This window comes from Schistocerca piceifrons, chromosome 1 (genome assembly GCF_021461385.2).
Source record: "Schistocerca piceifrons isolate TAMUIC-IGC-003096 chromosome 1, iqSchPice1.1, whole genome shotgun sequence".
Taxonomy (NCBI): domain Eukaryota; kingdom Metazoa; phylum Arthropoda; class Insecta; order Orthoptera; family Acrididae; genus Schistocerca; species Schistocerca piceifrons.
In genome coordinates this window covers 52549077-52563835 of record NC_060138.1, presented here as the reverse complement: position 1 = coordinate 52563835, position 14759 = coordinate 52549077, and positions in this window count along the sequence as shown.

The following is a 14759-nucleotide window of genomic DNA, read 5'->3' as shown; positions in this document are numbered from 1 at the left end:
GAAAACTTATTCATAAGAAAGGTGAGAGCGCTAAACTTGGCCGAAGGTGTTACCCCAGCATCAACATGTTTCCACATGCACATGTGGTTGCCGAGGAGTATAAATTATAGCAATATACATTTATACGAAACACGAACACGGTATACTCGTAGAGGGCTAACAAACTTGGTGATGCCAGTGCGCCCGTGCAAGCGAAAAACAAATCACTGGCGGAACAAACCAAGCATCAGAGAGGTCAACATACTCACCAGCAGTTCTCACAGGACTTCAGCATGACTGCATAAGCGAAAACCTTTAAAATTTTACATAAAAATAACGAATTTTAGTCAAAATTTCCAGAAGAGAGCTACATAAAAACGTATGTGGCCTACATATGTGTAAATTCTGTGCGTGGTCTTTGCTAACATGATTGCTTTGGCGGAGCGTCGACTACTCAAACGTTGGCGCACTTGAGAGAAAACTTATTCATAAGAAAGGTGAGAGCACTAAACTTAGCCGAAGGTGTTACCCCAGCATCAACATGTTTCCACATGCACATGTGGTTGCCGAGGAGTATAAATTATAGCAATATACATTTATACGAAACACGAACACGGTATACTCGTAGAGGGCTAACAAACTTAGTGATGCCAGTGCGCCCGTACAAGCGAAAAACAAATCACTGGCGGAACAAACCAAGCATCAGAGAGGTCAACATACTCACCAGCAGTTCTCACAGGACTTCAGCATGACTGCATAAGCGAAAACCTTTAAAATTGTACATAAAAATAACGAATTTTAGTCAAAATTTCCAGAAGAGAGCTACATAAAAACGTATGTGGCCTACATATGTGTAAATTCTGTGCGTGGTCTTTGCTAACATGATTGCTTTGGCGGAGCGTCGACTACTCAAACGTTGGCGCACTTGAGAGAAAACTTATTCATAAGAAAGGTGAGAGCGCTAAACTTGGCCGAAGGTGTTACCCCAGCATCAACATGTTTCCACATGCACATGTGGTTACCGAGGAGTATAAAATATAGCAATATACATTTATACGAAACACGAACACGGTATACTCGTAGAGGGCTAACAAACTTGGTGATGCCAGTGCGCCCGTGCAAGCGAAAAACAAATCACTGGCGGAACAAACCAAGCATCAGAGAGGTCAACATACTCACCAGCAGTTCTCACAGGACTTCAGCATGACTGCATAAGCGAAAACCTTTAAAATTTTACATAAAAATAACGAATTTTGGTCAAAATTTCCAGAAGAGAGCTACATAAAAACGTATGTGGCCTACATATGTGTAAATTCTGTGCGTGGTCTTTGCTAACATGATTGCTTTGGCGGAGCGTCGACTACTCAAACGTTGGCGCACTTGAGAGAAAACTTATTCACAAGAAAGGTGAGAGCGCTAAACTTAGCCGAAGGTGTTACCCCAGCATCAACATGTTTCCACATGCACGTGTGGTTGCCGAGGAGTATAAATTATAGCAATATACATTTATACGAAACACGAACACGGTATACTCGTAGAGGGCTAACAAACTTGGTGATGCCAGTGCGCCGGTGCAAGCAAAAAACAAATCACTGGCGGAACAAACCAAGCATCAGAGAGGTCAACATACTCACCAGCAGTTCTCACAGGACTTCAGCATGACTGCATAAGCGAAAACCTTTAAAATTTTACATAAAAATAACGAATTTTAGTCAAAATTTCCAGAAGAGAGCTACATAAAAACGTATGTGGCCTACATATGTGTAAATTCTGTGCGTGGTCTTTGCTAACATGATTGCTTTGGTGGAGCGTCGACTACTCAAACGTTGGCGCACTTGAGAGAAAACTTATTCATAAGAAAGGTGAGAGCGCTAAACTTAGCCGAAGGTGTTACCCCAGCATCAACATGTTTGCACATGCACATGTGGTTGCCGAGGAGTATAAATTATAGCAATATACATTTATTCGAAACACGAACACGGTATACTCGTAGAGGGCTAACAAACTTGGTGATGCCAGTGCGCCCGTGCAAGCGAAAAACAAATCACTGGCGGAACAAACCAAGCATCAGAGAGGTCAACATACTCACCAGCAGTTCTCACAGGACTTCAGCATGACTGCATAAGCGAAAACCTTTAAAATTTTACATAAAAATAACGAATTTTAGTCAAAATTTCCAGAAGAGAGCTACATAAAAACGTATGTGTCCTACATATGTGTAAATTCTGTGCGTGGTCTTTGCTAACATGATTGCTTTGGCGGAGCGTCGACTACTCAAACGTTGGCGCACTTGAGAGAAAACTTATTCATAAGAAAGGTGAGAGCGCTAAACTTGGCCGAAGGTGTTACCCCAGCATCAACATGTTTCCACATGCACATGTGGTTGCCGAGGAGTATAAATTATAGCAATATACATTTATACGAAACACGAACACGGTATACTCGTAGAGGGCTAACAAACTTGGTGATGCCAGTGCGCCCGTGCAAGCGAAAAACAAATCACTGGCGGAACAAACCAAGCATCAGAGAGGTCAACATACTCACCAGCAGTTCTCACAGGACTTCAGCATGACTGCATAAGCGAAAACCTTTAAAATTTTACATAAAAATAACGAATTTTAGTCAAAATTTCCGGAAGAGAGCTACATAAAAACGTATGTGGCCTACATATGTGTAAATTCTGTGCGTGGTCTTTGCTAACATGATTGCATTGGCGGAGCGTCGACTACTCAAACGTTGGCGCACTTGAGAGATAACTTATTCATAAGAAAGGTGAGAGCGCTAAACTTAGCCGAAGGTGTTACCCCAGCATCAACACGTTTCCACATGCACATGTGGTTGCCGAGGAGTATAAATTATAGCAATATACATTTATACGAAACACGAACACGGTATACTCGTAGAGGGCTAACAAAGTTGGTGATGCCAGTGCGCCCGTGCAAGCGAAAAACAAATCACTGGCGGAACAAACCAAGCATCAGAGAGGTCAACATACTCACCAGCAGTTCTCACAGGACTTCAGCATGACTGCATAAGCGAAAACCTTTAAAATTTTACATAAAAATAACGAATTTTAGTCAAAATTTCCAGAAGAGAGCTACATAAAAACGTATGTGGCCTACATATGTGTAAATTCTGTGCGTGGTCTTTGCTAACATGATTGCTTTGGCGGAGAGTCGACTACTCAAACGTTGGCGCACTTGAGAGAAAACTTATTCATAAGAAAGGTGAGAGCGCTAAACTTGGCCGAAGGTGTTACCCCAGCATCAACATGTTTCCACATGCACATGTGGTTGCCGAGGAGTATAAATTATAGCAATATACATTTATACGAAACACGAACACGGTATACTCGTAGAGGGCTAACAAACTTGGTGATGCCAGTGCGCCGGTGCAAGCGAAAAACAAATCACTGGCGGAACAAACCAAGCATCAGAGAGGTCAACATACTCACCAGCAGTTCTCACAGGACTTCAGCATGACTGCATAAGCGAAAACCTTTAAAATTTTACATAAAAATAACGAATTTTAGTCAAAATTTCCAGAAGAGAGGTACATAAAAACGTATGTGGCCTACATATTTGTAAATTCTGTGCGTGGTCTTTGCTAACATGATTGCTTTGGCGGAGCGTCGACTACTCAAACGTTGGCGCACTTGAGAGAAAACTTATTCATAAGAAAGGTGAGAGCGCTAAACTTAGCCGAAGGTGTTACCCCAGCATCAACATGTTTCCACATGCACATGTGGTTGCCGAGGAGTATAAATTATAGCAATATACATTTATACGAAACACGAACACGGTATACTCGTAGAGGGCTAACGAACTTGGTGATGCCAGTGCGCCCGTGCAAGCGAAAAACAAATCACTGGCGGAACAAACCAAGCATCAGAGAGGTCAACATACTCACCAGCAGTTCTCACAGGACTTCAGCATGACTGCATAAGCGAAAACCTTTAAAATTTTACATAAAAATAACGAATTTTAGTCAAAATTTCCAGAAGAGAGCTACATAAAAACGTATGTGGCCTACATATGTGTAAATTCTGTGCGTGGTCTTTGCTAACATGATTGCTTTGGCGGAGCGTCGCCTACTCAAACGTTGGCGCACTTGAGAGAAAACTTATTCATAAGAAAGGTGAGAGCGCTAAACTTGGCCGAAGGTGTTACCCCAGCATCAACATGTTTCCACATGCACATGTGGTTGCCGAGGAGTATAAATTATAGCAATATACATTTATACGAAACACGAACACGGTATACTCGTAGAGGGCTAACAAACTTGGTGATGCCAGTGCGCCCGTGAAAGTGAAAAACAAATCACTGGCGGAACAAACCAAGCATCAGAGAGGTCAACATACTCACCAGTAGTTCTCACAGGTCTTCAGCATGACTGCATAAGCGAAAACCTTTAAAATTTTACATAAAAATAACGAATTTTAGTCAAAATTTCCAGAAGAGAGCTACATAAAAACGTATGTGGCCTACATATGTGTAAATTCTGTGGGTGGTCTTTGCTAACATGATTGCTCTGGCGGAGCGTCGACTACTCAAACGTTGGCGCACTTGAGAGAAAACTTATTCTTAAGAAAGGTGAGAGCGCTAAACTTAGCCGAAGGTGTTACCCCAGCATCAACATGTTTCCACATGCACATGTGGTTGCCGAGGAGTATAAATTATAGCAATATACATTTATACGAAACACGAACACGGTATACTCGTAGAGGGCTAACAATCTTGGTGATGCCAGTGCGCCCGTGCAAGCGAAAAACAAATCACTGGCGGAACAAACCAAGCATCAGAGAGGTCAACATACTCACCAGCAGTTCTCACAGGACTTCAGCATGACTGCATAAGCGAAAACCTATAAAATTTTACATAAAAATAACGAATTTTAGTCAAAATTTCCAGAAGAGAGCTACATAAAAACGTATGTGGCCTACAAATGTGTAATTTCTGTGCGTGGTCTTTGCTAACATGATTGCTTTGGCGGAGCGTCGACTACTCAAACGTTGGCGCACTTGAGAGAAAACTTATTTATAAGAAAAGTGAGAGCGCTAAACTTAGCCGAAGGTGTTACTCCAGCATCAACATGCTTCCACATGCACATGTGGTTGCCGAGGAGTATAAATTATAGCAATATAAATTTATACGAAACACGAACACGGTATACTCGTAGAGGGCTAACAAACTTGGTGATGCCAGTGCGCCCGTGCAAGCGAAAAACAAATCACTGGCGGAACAAACCAAGCATCAGAGAGGTCAACATACTCACCAGCAGTTCTCACAGGACTTTAGCATGACTGCATAAGCGAAAACCTTTAAAATTTTACATAAAAATAGCGAATTTTAGTCAAAATTTCCAGAAGAGAGCTACATAAAAACGTATGTGGCCTACATATGTGTAAATTCTGTGCGTGGTCTTTGCTAACATGATTGCTTTGGCGGAGCGTCGACTACTCAAACGTTGGCGCACTTGAGAGAAAACTTATTCATAAGAAAAGTGAGAGCGCTAAACTTAGCCGAAGGTGTTACTCCAGCATCAACATGCTTCCACATGCAGTTGTGGTTGCCGAGGAGTATAAATTATAGCAATATACATTTTTACGAAACACGAACACGGTATACTCGTAGAATGCTAACAAACTTGGTGATGCCAGTGCGCCCGTGCAAGCGAAAAACAAATCACTGGCGGAACAAACCAAGCATCAGAGAGGTCAACATACTCACCAGCAGTTCTCACAGGACTTCAGCATGACTGCATAAGCGAAAACCTTTAAAATTTTTCATAAAAATAGCGAATTTTAGTCAAAATTTCCGGAAGAGAGCTACATAAAAACGTATGTGGCCTACATATGTGTAAATTCTGTGCGTGGTCTTTGCTAACATGATTGCTTTGGCGGAGCGTCGACTACTCAAACGTTGGCGCACTTGAGAGAAAACTTATTCATAAGAAAAGTGAGAGCGCTAAACTTAGCCGAAGGTGTTACTCCAGCATCAACATGCTCCCACATGCACATGTGGTTGCCGAGGAGTATAAATTATAGCAATATACATTTTTACGAAACACGAACACGGTATACTCGTAGAGGGCTAACAAACTTGGTGATGCCAGTGCGTCCGTGCAAGCAAAAAACAAATCACTGGCGGAACAAACCAAGCATCAGAGAGGTCAACATACTCACCAGCAGTTCTCACAGGACTTCAGCATGACTGCATAAGCGAAAACCTTTAAAATTTTACTTAAAAATAACGAATTTTAGTCCAAATTTCCAGAAGAGAGCTACATAAAAACGTATGTGGCGTACATATGTGTAAATTCTGTGCGTGGTCTTTGCTAACATGATTGCTTTGGCGGAGCGTCGACTACTCAAACGTTGGCGCACTTGAGAGAAAACTTATTCATAAGAAAGGTGAGAGCGCTAAACTTAGCCGAAGGTGTTACCCCAGCATCAACATGTATCCACATGCACATGTGGTTGCCAAGGAGTATAAATTATAGCAATATACATTTATACGAAACACGAACACGGTATACTCGTAGAGGGCTAACAAACTTGGTGATGCCAGTGCGCCCGTGCAAGCGAAAAACAAATCACTGGAGGAACAAACCAAGCATCAGAGAGGTCAACATACTCACCAGCAGTTCTCACAGGACTTCAGCATGACTGCATAAGCGAAAACCTTTAAAATTTTACATAAAAATAACGAATTTTAGTCCAAATTTCCAGAAGAGAGCTACATAAAAACGTATGTGGCCTACATATGTGTAAATTCTGTGCGTGGTCTTTGCTAACATGATTGCTTTGGCGGAGCGTCGACTACTCAAACGCTGGCGCACTTGAGAGAAAACTTATTCATAAGAAAAGTGAGAGCGCTAAACTTAGCCGAAGGTGTTACTCCAGCATCAACATGCTTCCACATGCAGATGTGGTTGCCGAGGAGTATAAATTATAGCAATATACATTTTTACGAAACACGAACACGATATACTCGTAGAAGGCTAACAAACTTGGTGATGCCAGTGCGCCCGTGCAAGCGAAAAACAAATCACTGGAGGAACAAACCAAGCATCAGAGTGGTCAACATACTCACCAGCAGTTCTCACAGGACTTCAGCATGACTGCATAAGCGAAAACCTTTAAAATTTTACATAAAAATAACGAATTTTAGTCAAAATTTCCAGAAGAGAGCTACATAAAAACGTATGTGGCCTACATATGTGTAAATTCTGTGCGTGGTCTTTGCTAACATGATTGCTTTGGCGGAGCGTCGACTACTCAAACGTTGGCGCACTTGAGAGAAAACTTTTTCATAAGAAAGGTGAGAGCGCTAAACTTAGCCGAAGGTGTTACCCCAGCATCAACATGTTTCCACATGCACATGTGGTTGCCGAGGAGTATAAATTATAGCAATATACATTTATACGAAACACGAACACGGTATACTCGTAGAGGGCTAACAAACTTGGTGATGCCAGTGCGCCCGTGCAAGCGAAAAACAAATCACTGGAGGAACAAACCAAACTGAATACTCTGATACGGAAACATAGCTGCGAGTTCAAACAATCACAAGGTAAAAGGTATGGATTCTATGGACACGAAGTGTAGAAGGAATTTGATCTAGCAAGTCGTGCTGCGAAACTACGTCAGCAAAAATAACAATTTTTTGTTAGAGCTGACAATGTAGCAGCTTTCACCCCACCGTTTGTGAAAGTTAATATAGACTCAAATTTTCGGGGAACCTGTATAATGTAATGCGGCGTACATCACTGTTACCTTTCCCGTTTGTAAATCTTGTCCTCTTGTAATGCTCGCAAAAATGTTCACAATTCCTTCCTCTTACTTCGGTTTCAATTTTACTCCACTGCAGGTGATGTAGGTACCAGCATATCCTACAAGTCATAGTATGTTGACTAGATATCGTAAAATTTATGAGGGCTGCTGAACGTTGTCATTTGTCACGTAAAAATTATTAGGTTTGTACGTAGCCGTTGTAATTCAGGATCGCTGCTAGTACATGTATAATAATTACATTTGCGCTAGCTTCATAATGTCTCTAATTAGTCTTTGGAACAACGCGGCGGATCTTCATCAATCTTAACCTAAGGATCTCCATCTAATGGAAATGCATCCGGCGAGACGACATAATTGGGAGATGGCTGTATTTGCGTCCGCTAAATCATAACCCACTGTTCACAAGTGTAAGCAAAGTAAAGTTCCGTTTTCTGTGCCTGACGGGCAAAAGCAGCCCGACCGATCGCCATGTTATCGTCTGCGCATGCCGGAATCGAACGCGAAATGAAGGGGCATGTTATCAGCATATGTCTACGTCTACGTAGACACTCTGTAAGCCACTGTACGGTGCATGGAGCAGGGTACCCTGTAGCAGTACTCATTATTTCCTTTCATTTTCTATTCGAAAACAGCTCTAGGGAAAAACGACTATCTATATGCCTCTGTATGACCACTAATTTCTGGCCGTGCGGTTCAAGGAGCTGCAGTCTGGAACCGCGAGACCGCTACGGTCGCAGGTTCGAATCCTGCCTCGGGCATGGATGTGTGTGAGGTCCTTAGGTTAGTTAGGTTTAACTAGTTCTAAGTTCTAGGGGACTAATGACCTCAGAAGTTGAGTCCAATAGCGCTCAGAGCCACTTGAATAAACTAATTTCTCGTACCTTATCCTGGTGGTCGTTACGTGCAATGCACGTTGGCGGCAGTGGAATCGGTCGGTACTCACCGTCAAATGGCGGTTCTCAAAGTTTTCTCAGTAGCATTTCTCGAAAATAATGCCGCCTTCCCTCCAGGGATTCCCATCTGAGTTCCCAAACCATCTCCGTAACGCTTGCTTGTTGTTAGAACTTATCAGAAACAAATCTAGCAGCCCGCCTCCGGACTGCTTCGACGTCATCCTTCAATCCGAAATGGTACGGAGCCCAAACACTCCAGCAGTAGGCAAGAACAGGTCGCAAGAGTTTCCTGTATGTTACCTTTGCAGACGAACCACTCTTTCCTAATTTTCTCCCAATAAAGCGAAGTGAACCATTCGCCTTTCCTACTGCAGCTCTCACAGGCTCGTTACAGCTCACGTCACTTTGCAACGTTACGTCCACATATTTAAACGACTCGACTGTGTCAATCAGGACACTAGCAATACTGTATCCGAACATTGCATGTTTGATCTCCTTACTCATTCGCATTAACTTACATTTTTCTACATTTAGGTCTAGTTGTCATTCATCACACCCACTGGGAATTTTGTATTAGTCTTCTTGTCTCTTCCTTCGACACTTACCGTACATCACGGCATCATCATCAAACAACCACAATTTGCTGCCCACTCTCTCCACCTAATGATTTGTGCATGTAGAGAAGAACAGTGGTCTTGTCTCAGTTCTGTCGGGTCCTCTTAACAATACGGTCTGATGAACGATCGCCGTCGAGACAACATACTGGGTTCTGTTATTTAAGAAGTCTCCGAGCCACTGACGTATCTGCTTGTTGTCGGGATTCTTGATGTTGTAACAGCTCCTCAGTTGGCCTCAGCCCGTGACAGTCCTCCTACTGAGGAAAAGTTCGTAGCAAGAACGGAACTCGGGTCCGCCGCATTTCGAAGGCAGCAATGCAGAGCACAGGGCTGTGAAGGCAGACGACAGCTGTAGCGCCACTCGCAGTCAGTTCTGGGAAAGATTCGCAGTAAATAGCAGATTGCAGCTCAGTAATTATAACTGATTCAGTGAAAATAAATTTCTGGGAGCATATTTCCTGTATCAAAGCAAAACATGCAAAGTCTGAGCTAATACCATTCATGAAACATGGGAGAAGAGCATTAGAATACTCAACAGTGAAGGATATACCAGAAAATGTTACTACTTAGTCAGAAGTCAGTCAAATTAAGCAATAGGTACGAGAGCGAAATTAGGGCTTGATTTGTTTATTGTGTTCATGCCATATGTGCAACAATTGTAACGGAACGACTATCTGCAATTCTAAAAACAGAATAATCAGGCAGCTAATATGGATACAGAGTGGCTAGGCCGTGTGCTGGCTGCATATTCACCATCACCCAACTAACACAGAAAAGTTTTTATAATTTCCATACTACTGAGCTATTATTGATTACGAATAGGCGACGCGTCGTGGCATCTAAGCAGTAAGGCCTTGGTAGGACACTCGAGGGGGTTGGCACCACATCGGCACACACAAGTCACATAATTTCCGTAAATTATGATGAGCTCTGAAACCAGATCGCATAAATGTTCGATTGGTCTCAGTTCCGGTGAGGGTTGGGAGGGAGGGAAGGGGGGAGCAGAACTGTAACTCCGCACTGTGTTCCTCGAACCACTCCATCACATTCCTGGTCTTGCGACATGGCGCATTACGTTGTTGAAAAATGTCATTGCCACCAGGAAACCTAATTGTCATGAAGGGGTGTACGTGGTCTGCAAGCACTGTACGACACTTCTTGGCCGTCGCGGTGCCTGGCACGGGCCCCGCTTGACACCTGAATGCCCACGTGAATTATCTGCTTCCCAGAGCAGAATTAAGCCCCCGCCAGCATGTCTCCGTCCCGCCTACTTCAGCCGTAACTGCTGACGTTGTGATATAAATACTGGTACATGTATGGGACGTCGACGGCGGAGGCTCATCGTGAAGACTATTGGATCCACTATTTGTACAGACACACCTGTTCTCTGCCCAGCATTAAAGCCTAATGTTAGTTCACAGCCTGTCGTATTTTACCAGTCTGCCCAGCCTACGACGTCTGGCTTTTGTAATGAGGTCCGCCCAACTCCACAACCTCTGACGGGGTTTCACCTGGGTTTCGCCACGCCTTCAAGACACTCACCACATCACGACAAGCCGTGCAGTTTCCGAAATGCTCGAGCCAAACCTCTCGGTAACACTCAGACCGCGTGCCTTCCCCATTCCACACACGTACAGCACACTCGCTGATACAACATGATCCGTGCGTGTGTCTGACTAACAGTCATTCCTCGCCAGGTCATTCTGGTATGGACTGGACTGGTTCATATCAATAGCAGGTCTGTGATCATAGCGCTCAGGCTGATCAGTGTAATTTGGAAACGCAACGTAGGGAATATCAATAGCCAAAGTTATTCGTCCATTTCAGAATTTTACTTAACTTAAATAATACATATCAAAACGGTAACCATCGCGAGTAAATTAGTCGAAAAACATCAAGCAGGCAGGAAAAGGTCTTCAACTTACACATACACATTTTTATGTACATTTTGTCGGTGAAATCACGAGCTGGATTCGACTGAAAGGATCTTATACAGTATGTAAGCGTAATTACACTTCTTCTCCAGAGGGCTGAATACCTATAAGCCAAATCGCAAATGATACAAAAAACTCATTTGCATGTTGTAAGAAATAGCTATGCAGTATAATACGACTGTTTCCTGTAATGAAACAATATATACTGCTATTTTAAGACTTAGAGAGTGCACTTGGCAAGGAGCATGTGATGTTGCCTGGACGTACCTTGAATCTCGAGAGCGGCTGATGTTTACTAGCGATTCCAGCTTGGTGGGAACCTGTACGGTGGAATGGTTGACAGTATGTCGCGTTATCAGAGTCCGCAGAGTTGGAGAAAGGAGTCACTTACGAGAAACATCAAAGCCACTTTAAATACCTGCCGGACTGAAGCGGGCCTCGTTTTGAGAGTCGGAAACTGAGTGGCGAGGGTCCTGATCCAGGGACTGCGATGGTAGATCGCAATTCAACAAGTGAATATAAAACTACTGCAAGTTTATGAATCGTTACAGCCAACGCCTAGTATTATGTTGCTATCTTCCTTATTGTTTTTGCCCCGCACTGCTTATCTCTATGAACTATCTGCAATTTTGTTTCCAGCTGCGTAGTAGCTCTATCTTTGTTTTCTACTGTATTTCTTTCTTCTTCTTCTTCCTGCGTTACGGCCTCTGTAGGACCACGGGTAGCCCCTTCGTGGACTGCATTTTCCTCTTCTTCTCCCAGAACCTCTTCATGCTTTCTCTTCTCCTCTCCCGCTCTTCTTCCGAGATCTTCAGTTTCCGTTTCTCCTGGCGGCTCCACTGGTGACATTCTAATATCTTCCTCTACTCATTTCTGTCATTGATCTCCGGCATATTTGTCGCTGTATATTTGTGCCTCCCATATTACTTTCCTTCGACCTTGATCCCGAATTCCAACCAGTCCTTCCGAAGTTCAACAACCCACTTGGTTCATGTCTTTCGCCTTGTCCTCCCTGTTGTTTCCCACACTATCTTCGTCATTCTGTTCATACTCATCCTAACTATACGGCCAGCAAACCTTGCCCTTTTGAGTCTAATTTCCCCGAATATTGTTCTCATGTTCCGGTACAATTCTTCCCAAGGTCTTCACATCCACTTCGCTCCACCTCTTTTGGGACCTAGTACTTTTCTCAGGATTTTTCTCTCTTCTTTCTCTAGTTGTTCTGCCCCATTTCTTCCTAGTGTCATCGTCTCAGCAGCATATAATACTGCATTTCTCACTGTTTCCTTGTAGTGGCTTATCTTTGCTTCTGTGGATATATTCTTTTTAATTTATATCTCTCTCGTCATGCAGAAGGCTGACCTCGTCTTCTGTTATTCCCTCCTCGCTCCTGTTCCTTCCTGATATAATTTCACCCAGGTATTTAAATTTGTCCACCATTTGCGCAGTGCCTTCCGGTGTTTCCCAGTCTGCAGTGGTGTTTAATGTCTTTGTCTTATTATAGGCGATCCTCAGTCCCACCTTTCTGGCTACCTTACTTATGTTGTTAAGTTGTGTCTTTGTGTCTTCTTCCGTCTCACGTACTGTTACTATGTCATCTGCAAGGGCTAGGCAGTCCACTTGAGCCCTGTTGTTTTTTTGTCCCCCACTTGGGTCTTTGGTATTACCATTTCCTCGTTTATTGCTCTCCACTGCCTGATCACTTCGTCCAATGCTATATTGAACAACAATGGTGACAGTCCATCTCCCTGTTTAACACCAGTCTTGATCTCAAAATCTTCTGACAGTGCTCCTCTGAAGCTCAACCTTGCTTTTGTGTCTGACAGAATTTCTTTTATGAGTTCTTGTGTAGTTCCATCAAGTCCTCTGTTCTTCAGGGTCCTAACAAGAGTCTGTCTGTAGATGGAGTCATATGCCTTTGTGAAGTCCACGAATGTTATTGTTTTTAAGGCCCTATGTTCTATCAGTTACTTCAGGATAAATATCTTGTGGTTAGCATCTCTCTTATCCCCCTTCTTATGTATTGGTAGTACTATTGCATTCTTCCATTCTTCTGTCAACTTCTTTGTTCTCCAGATCTGATAGATTATGTTAGTCATGTTGTCTATTGCTTTGTTGCCTCCCCACCTTATCATCTTGGCTGCTATACCATCTTATCCAGTTGCCTTATTACTTCAGATAGCTTATGGCATGTGCGACTTCATCCCTGGTTGGAGGGCGTGGCTCTCTGAGGCAGTCCCCAGTTCCAGCTCTTCTTCAGGTGGTTCAAAGTTCAGCAGGTCGTGAATGTACTCTGCAAAAATCCGACAGTTCTCCTTCGCACTGTCAGCCAGCTCCCTTTTCTTATCTCTTATAAACAGTTCCCTACCCTTCTATCCAATTTTTAATTTCCCGAAAAAGTGTCTGCTGTTGTTTTTCAAAAAAATGGTTCAAATGGCTCTGAGCACTATGGGACTTAACATCTATGGTCATCAGTCCCCTAGAACTTAGAACTACTTAAACCGAACTAACCTAAGGACATCACACAATACCCAGCCATCATGAGGCAGAGAAAATCCCTGACCCCGCCGGGAATTGAACCCGAGAACACGGGCGTGGGAAGCGAGAACGCTACCGCACGAGCACGAGATGCGGGCACTGTTGTTTTTCCTGAAGTTGGTTTCAATCTCGTCCAGTTCCTGCTTCATCTTCTGTTTTCTGTTCCATCTTATTGTTCGGGCCGCTTCCTTTCTTGCTCCCAAGGAAACTTCCCATTTTCCCGGGTCCTTCTTGCTGCTCCAGTCTCTCCAGGCTTTCCTGCGAGCCTCTACAACTCTCTCACACTCCTTGTTCCACCACCAGTAATTCCATTTCTTTTCTTCCTTTCCCCATAGTTCAGCCGGTTTCGCCGTTCAAATGGCTCTGAGCACTATGGGACTTAACATCTATGGTCATCAGTCCCCTAGAACTTAGAACTACTTAAACCTAACTAACTTAAGGACATCACACAACAGGTTTCGCCTTATTTTGCTTCATGTCGTCCCATTAATTGAATGATCAATTCCTTCTTCATATCTGGATCTATTGTGTCTTAATTTATCTCTGTATACCTTAACGTTTTCTGTTCTTCTATTCGTCTGTGGCTGTCTGCCCCTGTTTGGAATGCAAAGGCACTTAACTTCTGTAAGATAGTGATCCTATTGTATTCTTGTTTTCTGTCTGACCTTTGTGTTCTTGATCTCTTTAGCATTTGTCCAACTGATTACTATGTGGTCAATTTGGAATTCCCCAAGGCGGGTGCATGGGTTTGCCCATGTCTTTTCATACGTGGTTTGGCCCTGAAGTGTGTTATCATGAATCTAATTTTGTGTTCTCGATACAATTTAATTAGTTTTTGCCCCATTTTTCTTTGTCCGCTGGTGCGCTGGGTACTTGCCCACAACTTTTTTATGTTGCTTCTCTCTTCCAATCTGTGCATTATAATCTCCGACGAGTATCTTTACAAGTCTATATGGTACGTTTTTCAGTGTATCATCTAGCTCTTCCCAGAAGCTATCTGCAA